Source organism: Camelus ferus, chromosome 14 (genome assembly GCF_009834535.1).
Source record: "Camelus ferus isolate YT-003-E chromosome 14, BCGSAC_Cfer_1.0, whole genome shotgun sequence".
Classification (NCBI taxonomy): domain Eukaryota; kingdom Metazoa; phylum Chordata; class Mammalia; order Artiodactyla; family Camelidae; genus Camelus; species Camelus ferus.
In genome coordinates this window covers 45,414,084-45,434,149 of record NC_045709.1, presented here as the reverse complement: position 1 = coordinate 45,434,149, position 20,066 = coordinate 45,414,084, and the positions used below count along the sequence as shown (strand labels likewise).

General features: G+C 34.2%; 1 long non-coding RNA gene across 1 annotated transcript; it reads left to right on the top strand.

The window, feature by feature from the left end:
• Positions 1-1,843: 1,843 nt before the first annotated feature.
• On the top strand, positions 1,844-19,146 carry LOC116668697. The gene is made up of 3 exons (XR_004325924.1): positions 1,844-3,008; positions 7,101-7,110; positions 19,135-19,146. It is a non-coding gene; the product is annotated as an uncharacterized LOC116668697 (long non-coding RNA).
• The last annotated feature ends 920 nt before the right edge of the window (positions 19,147-20,066 follow it).

Sequence of the window (20,066 nt, the reverse complement as noted above, 5' to 3'; positions counted from 1 at the left end):
CTACTATTGTACATATACATCAACTCACAGAGCTCATGTACTGGTTTCCACAAGAATCTGTTAGCTTCTTGAGAATACAATTTTAAAAGTAACCCTCTCACACTGTTGGTAGGAATGTAATTTGATGCAGCCACTGTGGAAAACAGTATTGAGATTCCTTTAAAAATAGAGTTACCATATGATCCAGCAGTCCATAGATCTGGAGGAAACTAATTCAAAAAGATACATGCACCTCCGTGTCCATAGCAGCACTGTATGAAATAGCCAAGACATGGAAGCCACCTAAATGTCCATAGACAGATGACTGGATAAAGAAATTGTGTGTATGTTTGTGTGTATACACACACACAATGGAATATTACTCAGCCATTAGAATGAAATACGCCATTTGCAGCAACATGGCTGGACCTAGGGATTATCATACTAAGTGAATTAAGTCAGAGAAAGACAAATATATGATATCACTTATATGTGGAATCTAAAATGATGCCAATGAACTTATTTTCAAAACAGAAACAAATTCACAGACAGAAAACAAACTTATGTGTACTAGGGAAGTGGGGCAAGGAGTAAATTAGGAGTTTCGGATTAGAAGATACAAACTACTATATATAAAATTGACAAACAACAAGGTCCTACTATATAGCACAGGGAACTATAGTCAATAGCTTATAATAACCTATAATTAAGAAGAATATATATGTATACCAGAATCACTATGCTGTACACTAGAAACTAACAACATTGTGAGTCAACTACACTTCAATAAAAAAAGAATATCATTTTATCTTCCTGATTTTTTTATGCCCAGGATCTGGCCCAACTATTGCAACAAAGTATGGGCAATAAATGTTTGTTGTGGGAATTACCTGAATGAAGTGAATGCATTTGTATATGTCTTTCATAATGTGCTTTTGTTGTTCTCTAGATCTAGGTTTATTATGTTATTTGACTTATTCTGTGTAAGTTATTTATAATTTAATTAAATAAGCAGGCATTTCTGTTAGATAGGCAGCAGTGTTTTCCTTTTGCTACTTTTTTTCTATAAATTTCCTTCATATTCAAATTAATCTATTCCAATCGCTTTGTGCATTTTCCCCTTTCAATTTGAAATGTCCTTGTACATTTTCATAGAAATATTTTGTAATTACACTGAAATTTGGACATCTGAAGTCTAAATAACATATTAATCTTGACAATATAGTACTGACATAAGGTTAGATCTTAAGTTTGATGGTTATACAAATGTCATATTTAATCACTCAAAGTAATTAACTGCTGAGTAGCGAGATCCTTAATTATTCTATTAGAATTAATCTTCATTACACTGATTTGATTTTTCCTCTACAGTGTATGTAGAGCAGGCTATAATGTCACTTATTGAGATGATGAGTGAAATTTCAGTCACTCTAAGTACATGACCTGTGTGCAATTAAAAATCTGAAGCAAGAAATTTGTATTTTTTTCCCCTTAAAATCGCAGTTGCAACTGTATAGGCCCCTGGACCCCCACTGTAAGACAGTTAAGAATAATTATCAGAATTATCAGAATCTTCTAGGAGAAAATTTTCCATAAATACTTTTGTCATCCAAAATTTTTAAATCTTGTATATAGAGAATGGAAAAGAATACAGTTGTATCTCTATATACCATTGTATTTTCTTCTAAGCTATTTCTTTGTAATTTTGTAGACACGGATTGAATTTGTTTATGCTTGAGACACTCTTTCATCCAGGTTACTATGTCCATTTGCAGGCATTATTATGGTTGAAAAGTTAAAATAATATATATTCTCTATTTTAAAAGAACTGTACATTACCATTAGAGACGAAGTAAAAGTCAAATCTTTCAGCAACTGCAGAAAACATGCCCTGCACAGGACCCTGCACAAATGCCTCACTCAACAATATTTCTGAATGAGTAAACATATACATGGAATTTACTGAGCATTTCCTGGAAATTAGCACCAGATCCATTCATCTGTTTCCATATACATCATCCCAGATTAAAACATTTTCATATTTATAATTATTTTCTGCTATAGTCTAGAAAACCTCATTCCATTTCTGATTTTAAAGTCCCAACCATCCTTAAATATTGAGCTCAAGGCACAGCTTATTGATGCCTGTAGCTTAAAATTAATTTCCCTTTTCGTTGGTGCTGTTATACAGTGTATCACAACTTAGTACTTTATTGCCCTTAGATGTTTTAATCTGTGTAAATTGTGCCCATCTAGTTGGATAAAAAGCTCTTTCAGATCACCAATAAGGTTTTATTTTTCTATGTCCCTGTTTCAACAACAACCCAACAAATACAGTGCCAAACACTGGCTGGATATATTATATGTAAAAAACTGATTAATAGAATGGCTGACTAAACTTTCTACTCAGTTTGACCTTTTCTAAGAAGACTTCCAAAGTGAAGAGCCTTGGGGTAATAAATTAGACAATTTGAATAATTATGTATCTTCCTTTGGGGATTTATCCTTATTCATTCATATTTAAATGAAAAACAGTTGCATATATATGACTATCAATTTAATACAGAGAGACACAAAAGGCACAAAGAGACTAACAATGTGAATATGTTCACCTTAGAGTGTTAGCTCTGGTACCAACATGCCTAGATTCTTCTCTCAGCCCTTTCAGATGTCAGCTCTTTTATGTTGGGTAGGCTACCTAACTTGTGTGTCTTATGATTTCATCCATAAAATGGTGATAATATGTAACCACTTCATACTTTTTTGATGAAAAAATAAATGGGGGATAAATGTGAAATAGACTAAACTTAAGGGTGTATATATGTATTACACAATGTAGGTTATGAGCTGTAATATATGCATACATGTATATACACATACAGCTCATAACTTATTCTATATTGTGATTACCATAATATTATGTCATTCTTAGTCTTTCAAGACTCGTTAAATTGTTTGGGGGATCTACGTAAAGAAAGTATCAAGTCAACCTCTGGGAAAGTACTCAGTCTCATAGAAATGTAGGTAAAGTATTTAGTATGAGCTAGAAAAAATCCTCAAGGTCAGGAAAAGGATAATTTGAGTACCAAAGAACATGTGTCATTTAGATCACCTTCTGACTCAGCCTGCAGGGACTGACGCCTGAGTCCTAGGAGAAAATGTCACTAAAATATATGTCTGACATTTAAAGGAAAAGGCAACGTGGTCCTGTAGTGTACATACGGGAGCATAATGAAGATTATTGTTGGCAGATGATGACATAGACAAGCACGTAAGATACATCCAGAATGAGGAGCAGCTGGTAAGGCTTATTCGTTTTTGAGGCACTAGTTCAAGAGGCAGATGAGAAATGTGATTTTGCTAAGGTTCAGAGCTGATTGTGGTTCTGGGGTGCTTTCCTAGCATTTTGGTAGTATTAGCAGCATCCTGCCATTAGTTACAAGAGCTAGCATGCCAGGAAACAAATGGAAAAGAAAAAGCTGGACACCACAGAGCAAGTCACTAAATGCTATATGACTTCCCTAAAATTTTTAAATAGAATAGAAATAAAATATAGGCTTTCCTTTTCTGATCTAGTGTTCTTTGTACTGTACTTGGATGCCATCTTTACCTAGACTTTCATATCTTGCTGATCTTCAAAGTCACGTGGAAGGTATTTTAAAAATCCATAATATTGAGTCACTGAGCCAACATTATTCACTGACAGTCAGCTTTGGAAGCCACTGACCTAGACTATGAATCATTCTGTTTTAAAACTTCTGTTACAACTTCAGCTCTGAAATCAGGTAGCCTAGGTAGGTATCTTATTCCAGCCATATAATTAGCTATCTGCTCTGGGATGACTTTTCAGAACTTCATAGACCTCTTCTTTGATTAGACCTATTTAGCAACAATGTTGTAAAAGTTACAAATAACATGATATGACATGTCACAAATCCTCAACAAATGACTTTTGTTATAAGGTGAATAATGATGGTCTAATAAAAATTGCCCTAGCATACTATAAATGTTAATTTATATACCCTTTAAAATCAATATATTAGTCATTATATATGGCACATTTAAAAATCACTTATTTTCTTAACATTTTAGCATTGCAACTCCAGCAAAGTATAACAAACTCTAAAAAGATTAAACTTCAAAATCAATGAAATCTTTACTGAACTGAAATCCTTCCTATTCTATTCTATGTGAGTTATAAATTTTTACATACATAAAACAGTTTTCACAGTTAAACTACTTTGTTGAATTACATACCAAGGAACTATTATTACTTACTATTTTAATTCTAAGGACAGTCTACCTAGTGATTTTTTAAATGACTTGATTGTTTTGTTTGGTTTGTTAGTTGTGTTTGTTTTTATTACTACTTATAAAATTAAATCCAAATATTTTCAGGAAAAGAGAAGTTAAATTTTTGATTTCCTCGATCGATTTTCCCAATCTGTAGGATTTTGATGAGTCATCGGTGACTTGGAGTCTCAGTTAGCAAAATACTGTTTACTTTAGGTTTCATTATTTCTATGTTTCATAAATTAGTACAAAATTCACAATTTTACCACTCACCTTTTAAAATATTCTAATATAAGAAATACAGTATATATATGAGATTCAGAGATTATATGAAAAAGTTTATATATAACATAATACTTAATCCAGTTTTATATCTTCCTGTAAACCAACATGAAGTAAAAGTAGTAGATACTTATATAATATTGGAATTTTCTGTTCCTTTTTTAATGTATTTCTAGAAACCTATACAATGACTTAAATACTTTTTACCATACTCACACACCTGTGACAAAACCTTCTCTACTGATGGTATAAATAGATTTGACTGCTTCCTCATTGCAATCTAGTTACATCTTTCACAGAGAATGTTTCAAAGTGGCACTGTTGTTTTCTAAGTATATATCATGTATAAGCACAGATATTTTAATATAGAAACTACTGAATATAGAAACAATGGCATTATTTTTGAAGATACAAGTGAACATTTTTATTTCTTCCAAAACTTAGCTAAGTGTTTAAACTAACGATAAAATTCTTTACTAAAGAGATTTTTTAAGTACTTTCAGTTCTTCATGGTCCTAATTTGTAATGTTCCTGGCCAAAATTTAAAATGTAATTAGTGTCAGTATTCAGCAGGATTCTGAGAATCAGCAGATATTGTCCTAATTTTTCAAACTTTAGAAATCCATTCTACTACAAAGACCCCAAAATACAATAAATAATGTATTTGAGAGCTGTCATTAAATTTCTATTGTATGCAATAGCAATAAAATAATTGTAATTACAACACATGTACTGAATTTGCTTGACATTTAAATTATGTAAGGATAAAGATATGTTTCTGATCATAAATAGAAACATAGAAGATATAATCTTTGTATTCAAAGTGCCTTCAATCAAACATAGAAGATGGAACCTAATTTAATAGAAAGTAGATTAAATTATCATTGTAATACACATACAAATAATTCAAGTTGATCATAAGACGATGGGATTATTCATCTGGGTAAGGAAATGGAAGAAATCATGATAAAGAGATAAGAGATTTGGGTTCAACCTTAGAAGATAATATGTTTTGAACAGGTAGAGAAGGAAAAAGAAGGGGGGAGTTTTAGAAAAGGAATAGTTTGGGTAAGTCCCATATGCACATCTTTTCAGAGAATGGCAAATTGGTATCTGGCAGAAGTGTAAGGCAGTCCTGGGGACAAAAATAAAGATGGAAAGGTACAGTGATGGATTCCAGAAGGTCCTGTATATAGATTTATGGAGCTTGGTTTATAATAACTCACTAAACAATTATGGAAAAGAATAACGGAACCACTAAACATAGTATGATGAATTTATAAATAAATCAAGAAGTTAGATTTTGAGTGAATAATTAGATGACTGCTAGGCAACAGCTTATGAAATCTTGAGTGGGCAATGGAGTGGGGTAGAAATAAGGAAATAAAGAAATTACAAAACAATTTAGTGTATTCTCTACAGAATTAAATTTACACTAAAATTTAACCCTCATGTTAGAGAAATGAGAAAGGAAAGGGAGTGACTTTGAGATTTAGTCTTGGTAGTTGAGAGGATATTACAACTCAAAATACTAGTTTTCTAAAAATCTACCAACAACTGGTATTTTAAATTATTTGATTTTATGAATTTTCTTTAGAAAAATCAAAACTTGTATAAATTTTAACATTTTAGAGATCTAAGCACAATAAAGAGTGTGTTTATTTAAAGAAAGGAGATTAATATGTAAGAATGCATCAAGTACCACCCTCACTGTTAAATCTCAAATGATTGTGACATTTCCACTAGATGATATGATTCAGTTTGTTACAGTTAGAAACTGTTTCACCCCGAGTATTTATTCAGTGGTTACTTTTAGGCTATTACTCCCTAATAGAAAATAATGGAGTTAGGTATATAATATGATATCTCTACATACTCACAACACATATTTCAAAATTAGGAAATTATTCTTTGTATATTTGATGTAGACAAATAGAATGGCACTTCCTAGGTTTGGATAGTGACATATGAGACTAAGAGCAATTCACAGAAAACCCCCAATTTCAATTGTAGTTAATGCCTTGTATCTCGCTACACTAAAATTTAATCAAACCACTTAACACAGCTAATTTTTTTCCTGCTTTAATATGGTATCTGACATGGATACCATGAGCTATCAAATGGCCACACCTTTCACAAGGTAAGAATAAAAAAGATGAAGGAGCGCCTAAGTCAGAACTAACTTATTAACTCACAGATGACAATTGGGCTATTTACCAATTCTTAACATAATAATCATTTCAGGATAAGAAAGTCATGCATAAAGTTACCCTTATATAAGAATCCAATGCATTTACAGTTTTCTGGTTTTAGATAATTGGTTCTCCACTTTAGTAGGCTTAACTTTAAAAGCAAGAGTATAAAGATTTAATTACTGAACTAAGTTAATTGAATTAAAAAAGCATGAAGTGGGAAAAATTCATATGAAGATCCAACTTGAAAGGATGGAATTATAATAATAGCTGCTATTATCAATAATTTGTTTTTATAGATGAGGAATTTGAGACCCAGAAATATTGTTAGTTAATTAAAAGTTACCTAGCTAGGACATGGAAGGTCAGGGTTCTAATGTGGAAATGTCTGACTCATTGTAAAATACTGTTTTTATGTGCATTTAAGTCAGTTTTGATCTGTAATTTTGAGTTTCTTATTCTAACAGGTGGGCTGTCTGTTGACTGTGCCCAGCTTTTTCTTCTATTTTTGATTCTCAGCTAATTACTCAGCAAGTATAATAATACCACTTTCATATGACTAAAATTAAACTTAGAATCAGTGCCCCCATATTCAAATTAATCAATTGTTAAAGGAAGATCTTTCTCTGTTGCCTTTCTGTTTAATCCTGATAAAGAATCAGAGTGAATAGCACAAATCCTACACTATTAACTCTAACTTGAGCCTTCAAGATTTTACATTTCACGGTCTTCATCTTATCTTCTAAGCCACAGCAGTATATTTTTAAAAGATAAATATAAACTAGGGCACCAATACAAATGTCCAAGTTATATGTCAGCATGTGTTCCTTCCTGGGTCTCCATACTTGCCTGTCACCATTATTGATTTGCATGATTTAAAAACATTTAACATTAATTAGATCCTGCAAACAGGCTGTGCATGCTAAAATATGCTACTTTTAACTTCTTCATAGAGATTTTTCAAGTACCTCCTTTGCTCTTATCTGGCTCTTTGATTTATCTTTGATGCATACCACCGTTTATATGAAATTTAAAGATTGATTTATCTATTAAATTTCTGAAAGAGGTTAAAAGTAGCTCATCATTTTTCTTGTGCTTAAAAGTGTTAGATCTACATAAAGATCATTTTCTACTTCTCTTGGGCCTTTTTAAATTGTGTTCTAAGGTGAGAACAATGAATTACCTGACAGAAAAAGGTTTTACCTGCACTGCCAACCTTCCTGTGCATGATAAAACTATCTTAGGCAGTTCTTATGCAGCCTGTAATGACTGCTGGCAGGGAACTGTGGCAGACAAGGGCTAGACATCACCTTTCTTTCACAGATCACACAGAACAGCTTGTGAATCAGGGGAAGGAATGAAGTGAAGGATGAGAACGCCAAGTCACTTCATTTTGAAGGGACATAGCCTACATCTGTCTGTCTACCTTCCAAAAAAAAAAAAAAAAAAGGTGGCATTGCAATAAACTAAATTTTCTAGAAGGTGAAATGGTTCAAAAGATTACTAGAACCAGTAAGAACTGTGTTGCAAAATTAAGAGTCTTACCGTATAAAATGGGTTTAGGATGAACCTTGAAAACATGAAACTAAGTAAAAGAAGCCAGATAAAAGGTCACGTGTTATATGACTCCATATACACATGGAATGATCAGAATAGGCAAATCCATAGATAGCAAGTAGATTAACGGTTACCAGAAAGGGGTGGGGAGCAGTAGGGAGGAACTGCCAATAAGTACAGGGGTTTTTTTCTGGAGTGATGAAAATTTTCTAGAAATAGTGGTGGAGGTTGCATAATTTTAGTTAAACCAGATGAACTGGACACATTGAATGACTCACTATTACAATATGTGAATGACTTTAGACACAACATTTTAAAGATACTAGAAACTAAAAACCTAGATGAAAAAATAAATCAACTTGACTAAATGCTAAGTAGTCTAAGTTTTTTATAAGCACACACATTCTGAAGTTAGTTAAGAATATTTCAAGTGTCTGAAAATATTTAAGTAGAGTGTAAAGCAAAATACATTTGACCCTTGAGCAACGTGGGGGTTAATCCACATATAATTTATAGTTGGTCTTAGTATATCTGATCCCTCTGGGTCTGAGGATTCAACCAACAATGGACCATGTAGTACTGTAGTATTTACTACTGAAAAATACCGGGGACCTGCCCAGTTCAAACCCATTTTGCTCAGGGGTCAACTGTATTTCAGAAAATTGGAAAGGCATGAAGTCCTAGAGTTTTGAAATATATTTTTGATAGTGAGTATGAGATCTAAAGTCCAGGAGTCCCTAAACACTTAGCCTAAAAGTACTGAAGAATTTATCTTAAGACAGGTATAAAATAGTCAACAAGATATTAAAAAATAGAAAAGCAAAGTAGACCAGGGTCAAATGTTAGTATTTTACTTTCTAGTATGGATCTATACTTCAGTGTCTTAATAGTGATTCTCAAGTAGAAAATTCTGTGACTAAAATAATCTAGCTTGCTTTCTTCTCTCTTTCCCTTTTAGAGATGTGTAGTCTAAGATGCTTTTTAAATGAAATGGCACATTAAAATTGCTTTTATGTATAAAACCATTAACTTTATATGCTAATATTATAGGAACTTTGATGTGCACCGGTTAAATGTAATGCTTTTTGAAAAGTAGTTGTGTTTGTGGCTTACTCAGAACTTAATTTTTTTTCCCCCATACACATTCAAAGCATCTGAAAACACAATACAATTTTGGCAGTATAGTAACTCTGGCTAAAAATATATATTACTATGCAAATTCCTACATTATATATTTCTCAGTAGAAAAGAAAAGTTCAAACATAGCATCTTAATTCCCACATTTGTATAATGCACAAGTTGCTTTGCACATGAAAATGTATGTTTTTCATTTTGATTTGCACTTATTTTTATTTGCTAAACTATCTCTTCAACAACTTAAAGTCAAAATGTGATTCAGTATCATGCAGTGAAATAACTAAAGGGAAAAACATCAAAAGGAGAATAGCAGAAAAAATAAGACCATTTTTACCGTGAAAATAGGTGAAATTGTCATTATATGTGAATGACATGATACTATTTATGGAAAACCTAAAGATGTCACACAAAAACTACTAGAGCTAATAAAAGAATTCGGCACGGTATCAGGATACAAGATTAACATACAGAAATCGGTGGCATTTCTTTACATAAATAATGAAATATCAGAAAACGAAAGAAACAATTCCTTTAAAATTGCATCCAAAAAAATAAAATAAAATAGTTAGGAATAAATCTGACCAAGGAAGTGAAAGACATATGAAGAGAACTATAAAACATTGACTAATGAGATGACTTAACGAAATGGAAAGATATTGCATGATCTTGGATTGGAAGAATTAATACTGTTAAAATGGCCATACAACTCAAAGCAATCTACAGATTTAATGTGATCCCTATCAAACTACCCAGGGCATTTTTTCACAGAACTACATAGAACAAATAATCCTAAGATTTATATGGAATCACAAAAGACCCAGAATTTCCAAAGCACTACTAAAGAAAAAGGATGAAGATGGAGGAATAATCCTCCGAGACTTCAGAAAATACTATAGAGCTACAGTAATCAAAACAGCATGGTACTGGTTGAAAAACAGACATATGGATCAATGGAACAGAATAGAGAGCCCAGAAATAAACTCACAAACTTTTGGTCAATTAATCTTTGACAAAGGAAGCAAGAATATACAATGGAGTAAAGACAGTCTCTTCAGCAAATGGTGTTGGGAAAATCGGACAGCAGCATATAAATCAGTGAAATTAGAATAATCCCTTGTACCATACACAAAAATAAACTCAAAATGGCTTAAAGACTTAAGCATAAGACAAGACATTATAAACCTCTTAGAAGAAAACATATGCAAAACATTATCTGACATAAATCTCAGCAATATTCTCCTAGGGCAGTCTACCCAAGCAATAGAAATAAAAGCAAAACTAAACAAATGGGACCTAATTAAACTTTTAAGCTTTTGCACAGCAAAGGAAACCATAAACAAAAAGACAACCTACAGAATGGGAGAAAATATTTGCAAAAGATGAGACTGACAAGGACTTAATTTCCAGAATACATAAACAGCTCATACAACTTAATAACAAAAACAAACAACCCAATCAAAAAATAAGCAGAAGACCTAAACAAGCAATTCTCCAAGGAAGACATACAAATGGCGAATAGGCACATGAAAAAATGCTCAATATCGCTAAGTATAAGAGAAATGCAAGTCAAAACTACAATGAGGTATCACCTCACACCAGTCATAATGGCCCTCATTCAAAAGTCCACAAACGAAAAATGCTAGAGAGGGTGTGGAGAAAAGGGAACCCTCCTACAGTGTTGGTGGAAATGTAGTTTGTTGCAGCCATTATGGAAAACAGTATGGAGATTCCTCAAAAAACTAAAAAATAGACTTGCCATATGATCCAGCAGTCCTGCTCCTGGGCATATATCCAGAGGGAACCTTATTCAAAAAGATACTTTCACCCCAACGTTCACAGCAGCACTGTTTATGATAGCCAAGACATGGAAACCTAACATTCATCAACAGATGACTGGATAAAGAAGCAGTGGTATATTTATACAATGGAATACTACTCAATCATAAAAAAAATACCATTTGCAGCGATATGGATGGATCTGGAGAATGTCATTCTAAGTGAAGTAAGCCAGAAAGAGGAAGAAAAATACCATATGATACCACTTGTATTTGGAAGCTAAAAAAAAAAGACAAACGTATTTACAAAACAGAAACAGACTCACAGACATAGAGAACAACCTTATGGTTACCAGAGTGGTAAGGGGTTGGGAAGGGATAAATTGGGAGTTTGAGATTTGCAGATGCTAATGTATATAAAATAAGCAAGTTCATACTGTATAGCACAGGGAACTATATTCAGTATCTTGTAGTAACTTATGGTGAAGAATATGAAAACATATATGTTCATGTAATTGTGCTGTACACTAGAAATTGACACAACATTCTAAACTGACTATACTCCAATAAAAACATTTTATATATATATATATATATATATATATATATATATAAAATATATATAAGAAAATATAGAAATGATTTTAGGTACCATTTACTGAGCATCTATTAGAAACCAAGTTCCATTTACAATATCAAGTAATCGTATCATACCTACAACTCATCACTAAAAAATTAACGAAAAGCCTGAATAAAGCAGTTATACTTCCCCACACAATTTAATAACATTTAATGTCAATGCATGTTAATAAGTTAACATGCAATGAGATTAAAACATGTCTGTCTGAATGAATTCCACTATACCATACAACTGATTATAACACACACAAAAATAAGAAACATAAAAACTACAAAAAATCCTTCTCTCCATCTAAATGAAGCAAATATTTGTAAAGCATACTCTGTAAAATTTGGTATTTAATGTGATTACAAAATAGCTCCGTAGATATTTTTAATTGACACATATTTAAATAACCCAATCGTTAAATTTACTATGTTGAAGTCATCCATTACCTTCAAAGTTGTTCTAATTTAACACAAGAATTTCCTCTCGCATAGTGACACAAAGCAGCATGGAGCACCGTGGGTGGAACATATTTGCACAGCAGGGTACCATTAAAGCCATTCACTTCAGTTTAAGTAGTGTTATAGGCCATGTTACCATAATTTCTTGTGAAAGGGACAACTTTTTTTCAAGAAGCTATCCATTAATAAGAATGATGACAGTTTTATGTAGAATGTATTAATCAAATCTGATGGTTAAATGGCATCTTTTCCAAAAGAAAACATATTACTTTCACACTGGCAGCGCAGACTGGTTGCGCATGTGGATTCTAGGTATCCATGTTTAGCCTCTCTTAGTATCACTTAAATGTGATGAAATATAATGCTTAACATTTTATAAATTAAATTTTTCCTAGAAGTTAAAAGCATCATGGTGCATCTTCCTTGTAATCTGTATGAAGTGGTTATAATTATTAAGAAGTCAATGTTTATATTTTAACATATTCTTTCGTTATTATTCTTAGGACATTAATGCTATGTTCTATCATATGGTTTCTTTAAACAACCATTAAAACATACTCTGCATACTAAGAAAATTTATTTTTCTGTGTACTCTACCATTAAAGAAAGTTAACAATTACTTTTAATGCATTTGTTATACAAAAGCCATTGCAGATTAAAGATTGCTAGTGAGATTTTGATACTAAGATAAAGGTACATGTATCAGATTTTGCATAAACAACAGTAACACAAATTTTTTATGACCAGAATTGAAACAAACCCAAACAGCCATCTCATAAGTACTTAAGAAAACCTATGTCTTTAAGTTTACATAAAAAATACATTTAAAAAGCATCCCTGGAAATGAAATGGTAAAGGCCATTTCTTTCTCAGCTAGTTTATTGCTGAGATTTAATGTAATAATGGTGACACTGGTTTATTCTAGGGTCATGTTAGGGTTATATCTTTTTGGACAAAATGAATAGCAGAGCATTTAATTATTTGATGTTTATTTGAGATAGCCAATAAACTGGTTAACTAATTTTTAGTCAAACAAGTCAGTCTTTCTACACCACTGTGAGAGCGTAGTACAAAGAGAGTAAAAAAAGAGAGAAGGAGAAAGAAAAAGAGGACAATTAAAATGTTAATGAGCTTCATAGAGCCAGGGTAAACCTAGAGAGCATGGTAGTTATTACAGACAGTTTCTCTCCGACTTTAACTCAAAGCAGCTAATCAAGATTTGCTTCCTTATTGAAGGAAACCTTGAAAATTAGAACAACACTATTCATGTTTATAACAAGTAAAAATAAGCCCAACTACCGTTAATCGAAGGTAATCAAGGAATATTCTAACAATCTTTACTATTTTGTTATTTTGTCTACAGTGACTAAATTCTTCAAGCCTATAGTTGCAAGGTGAAACCTTTGTTCAAACAAAGCAAGTGAAATATGGAGTGGAAAAGCGTTTCCCAATTTCTTTTCTCATTCTAACCCCTTGTTCCTCATCTTGTGTTATCTTAGTCACTAGGAAGGAACTACATGTGAAAGAGCTGTCATTGTTGGTGAACAAGCAGTTCACCCATATTGAAATGGGCCAAGACATCAATGCCTTTAATGACGGACCTCAAGGGCACGTCTCCTAAAATCAATGTGAAGTTAGTCCTGGGGTTCCTTATCAAATTTTGGTACAATATAGTGAAATTACATTTGTGTAATTCTCTCAGTTGTTCACTTAAACATAATTTTGTAAAAATATAGTGTATGTATAGACATACATTTTAATATTTATTTAAACAGTATGGGAATTTCAAATTCAGGTATATATATTTTTTGTTAATATTTATACAACTTTTTAATTTCCATTTTGAAGCCAGACTGACATATTTTATACTCAGAGTATATTTTATACCTAGACATAATGTATTTTATAGTTGCAGTTAAAATTTAGGGTTTTTCTGTTACCTCCTATTCAGTTGAATAGAACTATCATTGTCAAATTTACCTAAAATTGAAAGATCACTTTATTTTGTTACTGGCACTGCTTTTGTTTTCTTTTTATATTTGGTCACTTCTTTTCCAGCTTACTTTTATCTTAGAAATTTTTTTTTAACACACCGAGAACTTGACCTCCAGCACTGAACATGATGTTCCTGACATGCTCACACCCTTTATAGGCTGGCCTCAAGAAAATTCCACATCATTTAGAGCTGGTTCAGTTGTTAATGGAATCTCAGTATGATATGAATTTTCCAGATAACATGATGTCAAGAATACTGATTCTTATACTTCAAGAATATTTCTCTGTGAAATTATACACATCCTATAATCATATGCACAATGTGTTTATTATTTGTAATATTTGAGTAGTGTCAGGCTTCCCTTGAGACGCACGGCATCATGGGTGATCAGAGGATTGCTTCACAAGGGGAAGAGGAGTGGCATGGGAGCTGGATAGACACCAGTCACCGTTATAGGGACCTTCCTAACCAGAGCTGTTGAGCAGGCAGCTATCGACTGATCTGTCTATTTGCATAACTGTCATTTCATTTCTGCTTTAGCATAATTAAAGCCAAAAAATTACTTCCGTACTTTATAGGTTATTGATACTTTGTCCACTAACTCAGTTAATTGCCATCAGCTTACCTATGTTTGATTAACTTTACAAATGCTTATTTTACTACATTCAGAATCATTTACTATTTAAGACAATTCCTAATAGTAAGTCAGTTTTTTTCCTTAACTAGATATATAAATATTTGAAATAATAGATCTTGAAGAGATCATTTAACCTTTTCCATCAACGGTATTGAGGTTGGAAAGTGGGAGTTCATGACATTAAAGGTAAAACTTGTACTTATTTCAACTTGTTTTTTTAAATATATAATTTTAGTAGTATAAAATACTGTCATTCTAAAGTTTTTGGGTGCTTATTGAGAAATTAATGGTTTGTAGAGACTGTATGAGCATAATAATCATGCAGTTGGTTTATCATTCACTATTCAATGAGGTTAGTTGCAACTTTGTTCAGTTTCTAGTTGTTTGACAATTTAGTCACTTATTTTTATATACATACTTTTATTATGGGCCCTTAGTTATTGGCAGAAAATATTCAAAACTGAAATTTTGATATAAATATTCATATGTAGCAAACACCAGTGGAAATGAACCAAATACTGCTTTATATAAAAAGATCTATAAATATCACAAGAATCATATGTTATCATCCAAAAATATGTTATATGATTCCATTCAGATAAAGCTCAAAAACAAGTGAAACTAACCTGTGGTACTAGAAGTAATGCTAATGGCTGATGTCTGGAACTCAGCCTGAAGGTGTTCTAAAGAGTTGGTAGTGTTATTTCTTGAACAGCATGGTGGTCATACAAGTGTGAAAAATTAATGTCATGTATTTATGTATGTTAAACTTAATTTTAAAATATTTAATAAAATTATTGGAAGCAGAATGCTCAAACTTTTAAAAAATATTACCCAGTGAGGTATAATGAATTTTTTAACCTCTTTGTAAAAGATAAGAAAATACATTGTCTCCTTATGTTGTGATAAACACTTGATCAAAATAAAAAATGCGGGCTTTACCACGTGGATTATTAGGTATCATAAAAACATTTAAGTGCTACCTCCAATTACTATAATAAAAATGATATTTATGAAAAATTATAAAAATTTTTGTTTAAACTTTTAAGTAAAATAGATACTAAACACATTTAATAAGATTGTGCAATAAAAATAAAATACAATTAAATGTTAAGATGACTGATTTCTACTTTATACTTTTTTGTATCTTTAAATTTTTCCAAAATGAACATGACTTATAACCTAAAGCTGTGTCATGCTCATTTCCTTTTACACAGTAATTCTAAGGCTGGATTTTATTCTGTGTAAAAAATCTGACAGGAAAAATATGTAATTTTTTGCTATGGCATTTATAATAGAGGACTTTGTATGACTAAGGAATATATGATATGTATCTAAAAAGTACCATGGCAATTATATCTATTTTAAAAAAGGTTTATAATATAGTATCATAAGCTAAATTGACCTTAGAAATTATAATTCTTCTTTCCACATACTTTTTACTGCTATGTACCCTGAAATATTGTCTTGTTATTAAATGAACATTTTAAATGCATAGTATGTACTTTTTAAAATTAAGCATTCATGAAATATCAACTAACTCAAATGCTGATGGTCTATAATAGCCAATGTCAGACTAATATTATTTCATAATGAAGGAATGTAATCAAAGCTTTGCCTTCAGGGTAAGTATGTCTAGGAAAGGTAAAGATATTCCAAAGTCTCAAGCTGGAAAAAAAGTGTACTAATTAATACAATTGCCTCTAAGCCACTTGTAGTTATATTTTTTTGGTAGATAAATTCCTGAATCTTCTCTCTATCATAACAAAATGGAGCCTGAGAAAGTTACTTTCTGTGCTTCATTAGCTAGCAGTGCCCTTGAACTGGATTTCTCCTGACTCCCTAAATAGACATGCGATCAGTCCTAATTTTGTTTCTGCTGTCTTCTTTGAGATAAAAGTCGAGTCATGCAATTGCTCAGTGAAAAGCACTGGTCTGGAGTCTTGGTATACTAGCAGCTATTTCTGCATCAGAGCACTCATAACATGGCAAATATTTTTAATAAACAAAATCCCATGCTTCAGTAAAGTGCAGGGAAGGAGGAAAATCTATACCTCTTTGATCCTTGTGCTCCAACCCATAGACTTCCGTTTGTAACAGCTCATAGAAAGGTTGGAATGGTCCATTAAGTGTACTTACTAGTTGTGCAAATAGATTTTTCCTGTTGAATGATTAAAGTGTCTGGGTTGAATATTTCATTACATGACAGAGCACAGAGGCCATAGGTGGTAATATGTAATCCTAGTCCTCTTGCCTTTCCAATCTCATTCAGTTGAGTTTGGGAAACACTTAATTCTAAAAGAGTGAATCTCAACTCGTTTCATCTTTAAAAATAAAAATAAAAAATAATGCTGAGGCATACCTGAGGGCAGTGAAATAACTGGGGATAAAGCCAGGGGGTTGCTATGAAGGTTAAAAATCTAAGAAGCCCTGCTACAACAATGGTTTTTAGTGTGCTGGCCCTGGAGTAGCAGCATAGGTGACCACGAGGACTTTATAAGAAACACAGTAACAGGTGTCCACTTGCCCCATCAGAAATTCTGGGGGTGGGACCTGGTCATCTGTGTGCTACCCAGCTCTGGAACTGAATTGATCCACAGCAAAGTTTGAGAACTACAGGTACAGACTAGAATAGAAAGGAGTGACTTGACGTGATTAAATTTACCACAGCAATAAATAACAGTGAGCCACTGACTAGGGAATTGTTAAATTCATTGTAAAACTTCAGCCTAGGAAAACTGTCTAGATATAAATAACTAGGAACAAGTCCTTATAGGACCCCTTCCCTATTTACAATACTGCAATGAATGGGCGAATGTAGCGGAAAAAAAGACAAATGACTTAAGTTATTCTAAATTTGTATAATGTTTTTCATATTATTTAAGCTTTTCCACTTTAATGGTATCCTCAGGTTCATCAAGAAAGTGACTAGGAGAAGAGGAGAGAAGCAAGATGGCGGAGTAGAAGGACGCTTGTAGCTCATCTGCTCCCACAAATACACCAAAACTTACATCTATGGACCTACTCAGCCAACCAGAGCACCTGCCAAACTCCGACAGAACATCGCCCTCTTCAAAAGACAAAGACGCCAAAAATCTGGTAGAAGAAAAGGAAAAAAGAAAGAAGAAAAAGCAAAACAGTGCAGGACCGATCCTGCGGGGAGGGAGCGGCAAAGGAGGACTTGCACTCGTTCTCTGGGTCCCCCCCTACAATGGAGAGGCCAGCAGGATGGAAGGGGAGCCTCCAAAGCTCAGATCTGCCCTGAGCAGCCCTTGAACGATAGAACTGAGTTAAACGGGCACAAAGGGTCTCCATGACACCCAGCCTGAGACGCGAGCTGACAGCTGGGGCCGGGATAGGCTGCCCGAGCCGGGTGGAGGACTGGGGCGGCTGCACTGAGGCAGCCCCGGGGGACTACAGGTCGTTGCGCACCGTGGCTGGGAGGGTATATGGAGCAGAACAACCTCGGTTCCCCATAAATTGCGAAAAAAGCAAAGCAACACAGCTAGTGTGCCCTGGGGGGAGGGGCGTCGTAGCCTTTGTCTCCTCAGACCTGCGCCGCCATCTCAGGAGAAGAGAGGTGGGGCGCAGCCACAGCCGCCATCTCCTCCTGTGTAGCGCCCGGGCGGGGGCGGGGCCAAGACTTGAATCTGCACCCAGGGGCTCTGCAAGCTCCTAGGCAGGACTGAGACTTGTTTACAGCCTGAGGCAGATAGGATCTTTCTGCCCTGGTACCTCAGAAAACTGGCGCCGCCAAGACAAACAAGGAGCTGAGATTTGGCATGGAGCAGACTGTTACGCGGTCTTCCCCTAGCCCACCTTCAGAGCATCGACCCCAGGCGGAGCAGGCAGCTGCACAGAGCAGCGGAGCGACCAGCGCAGGGAGAGGGTGGGCAGCCACACCGTTCCAGGCAGGAATGCAGCACCTGACCACTGTGCTGGGAGGGGGCGTGATCCACCCACCTGCCTCCCGCGGAGCGCAGTATCTGACTGCGGCATCCATCGGGAGGGGGAGTGACCCGCCTGCCCACTGGGTAAGAGCTCAGCTCCTGACCCAGTGTTAGGAAGGGGTGCGATCTGCTAGCCAGCAGCCACTGGGAGCAGCACAGACAAGGGCGCCAACAGAGGGACTCTGGAAACAGCAAGCTGAGTTCACAAAACAGGGCAAAGACACAAAGACCTCTTGATAAAATCATTAAGAGCACACTGTCTCCAGGAGAACTAGATAACTAATAATCCTTAAGCCACCAGTGCCAGAGAGATATGAGCAATATGAAGAAGCAGAGGAACCACTCTCAATTAAAAGATCAAGAGAAATCCCCTGGAAGCAAGATCAAGGAAACAGACATTGATGGCCTACTAGATCAAGATTTCAAAAAAGGACTGATTAAAGTACTGAAGGAACTAAAAGAAACAGTGTTTAGAGATATAAAATATGTCAAAAATGAAATTGAAGCTATAAAGAAGAGCCAAGTAGAATGGGTAAACTCATTGACAGAGATGAGGAATGATCTAATAGCTGTGCAAAGCCGACTAGATAATGCAGAGGAACGAATTAGTGATCTAGAAGACAGGGCAATAGAAAGCACCCATTCAGAAGAACTACAAGATAAGCAAATAAAAAATAATGAAAATAGCATAAGGGACCTATGGGATAACATAAAGCATCCCAATCTTCACATAATAGGGGTCTCAGAAGGAGAAGAAAGATCAAAGGGGATTGAAAAGGTTTTTGAAGAAATCATGACTGAAAACTTCCCAAACTTAAAGAAGGAATCAGATATCCAAGTACAGGAAGCTCAGAGGGTCCCAAACAGGAAGAACCCAAATAGACCCACACCAAGACATATCATAATCAAGATGGCCAGAGTCAAGGATAAAGAAAGGATTCTAAAGGCAGCAAGAGAAAAACAAAGAGTAAGTTACAAGGGAACCCCCATAAGGCTCTCAGCTGATTTCTCTACACAAACACTACAGGCCAGAAGGGAGTGGCAAGATATACTCAAAGCCCTGAATGAAAAAAAGATGCAGCCTAGGATACTCTATCTCTCCTTCTATTCTAAAGGATAGCCTTGCTGGATAAAGAACTTCACAGACAAGCAAAAACTTAAGAGTTTAATAACACCAAACCT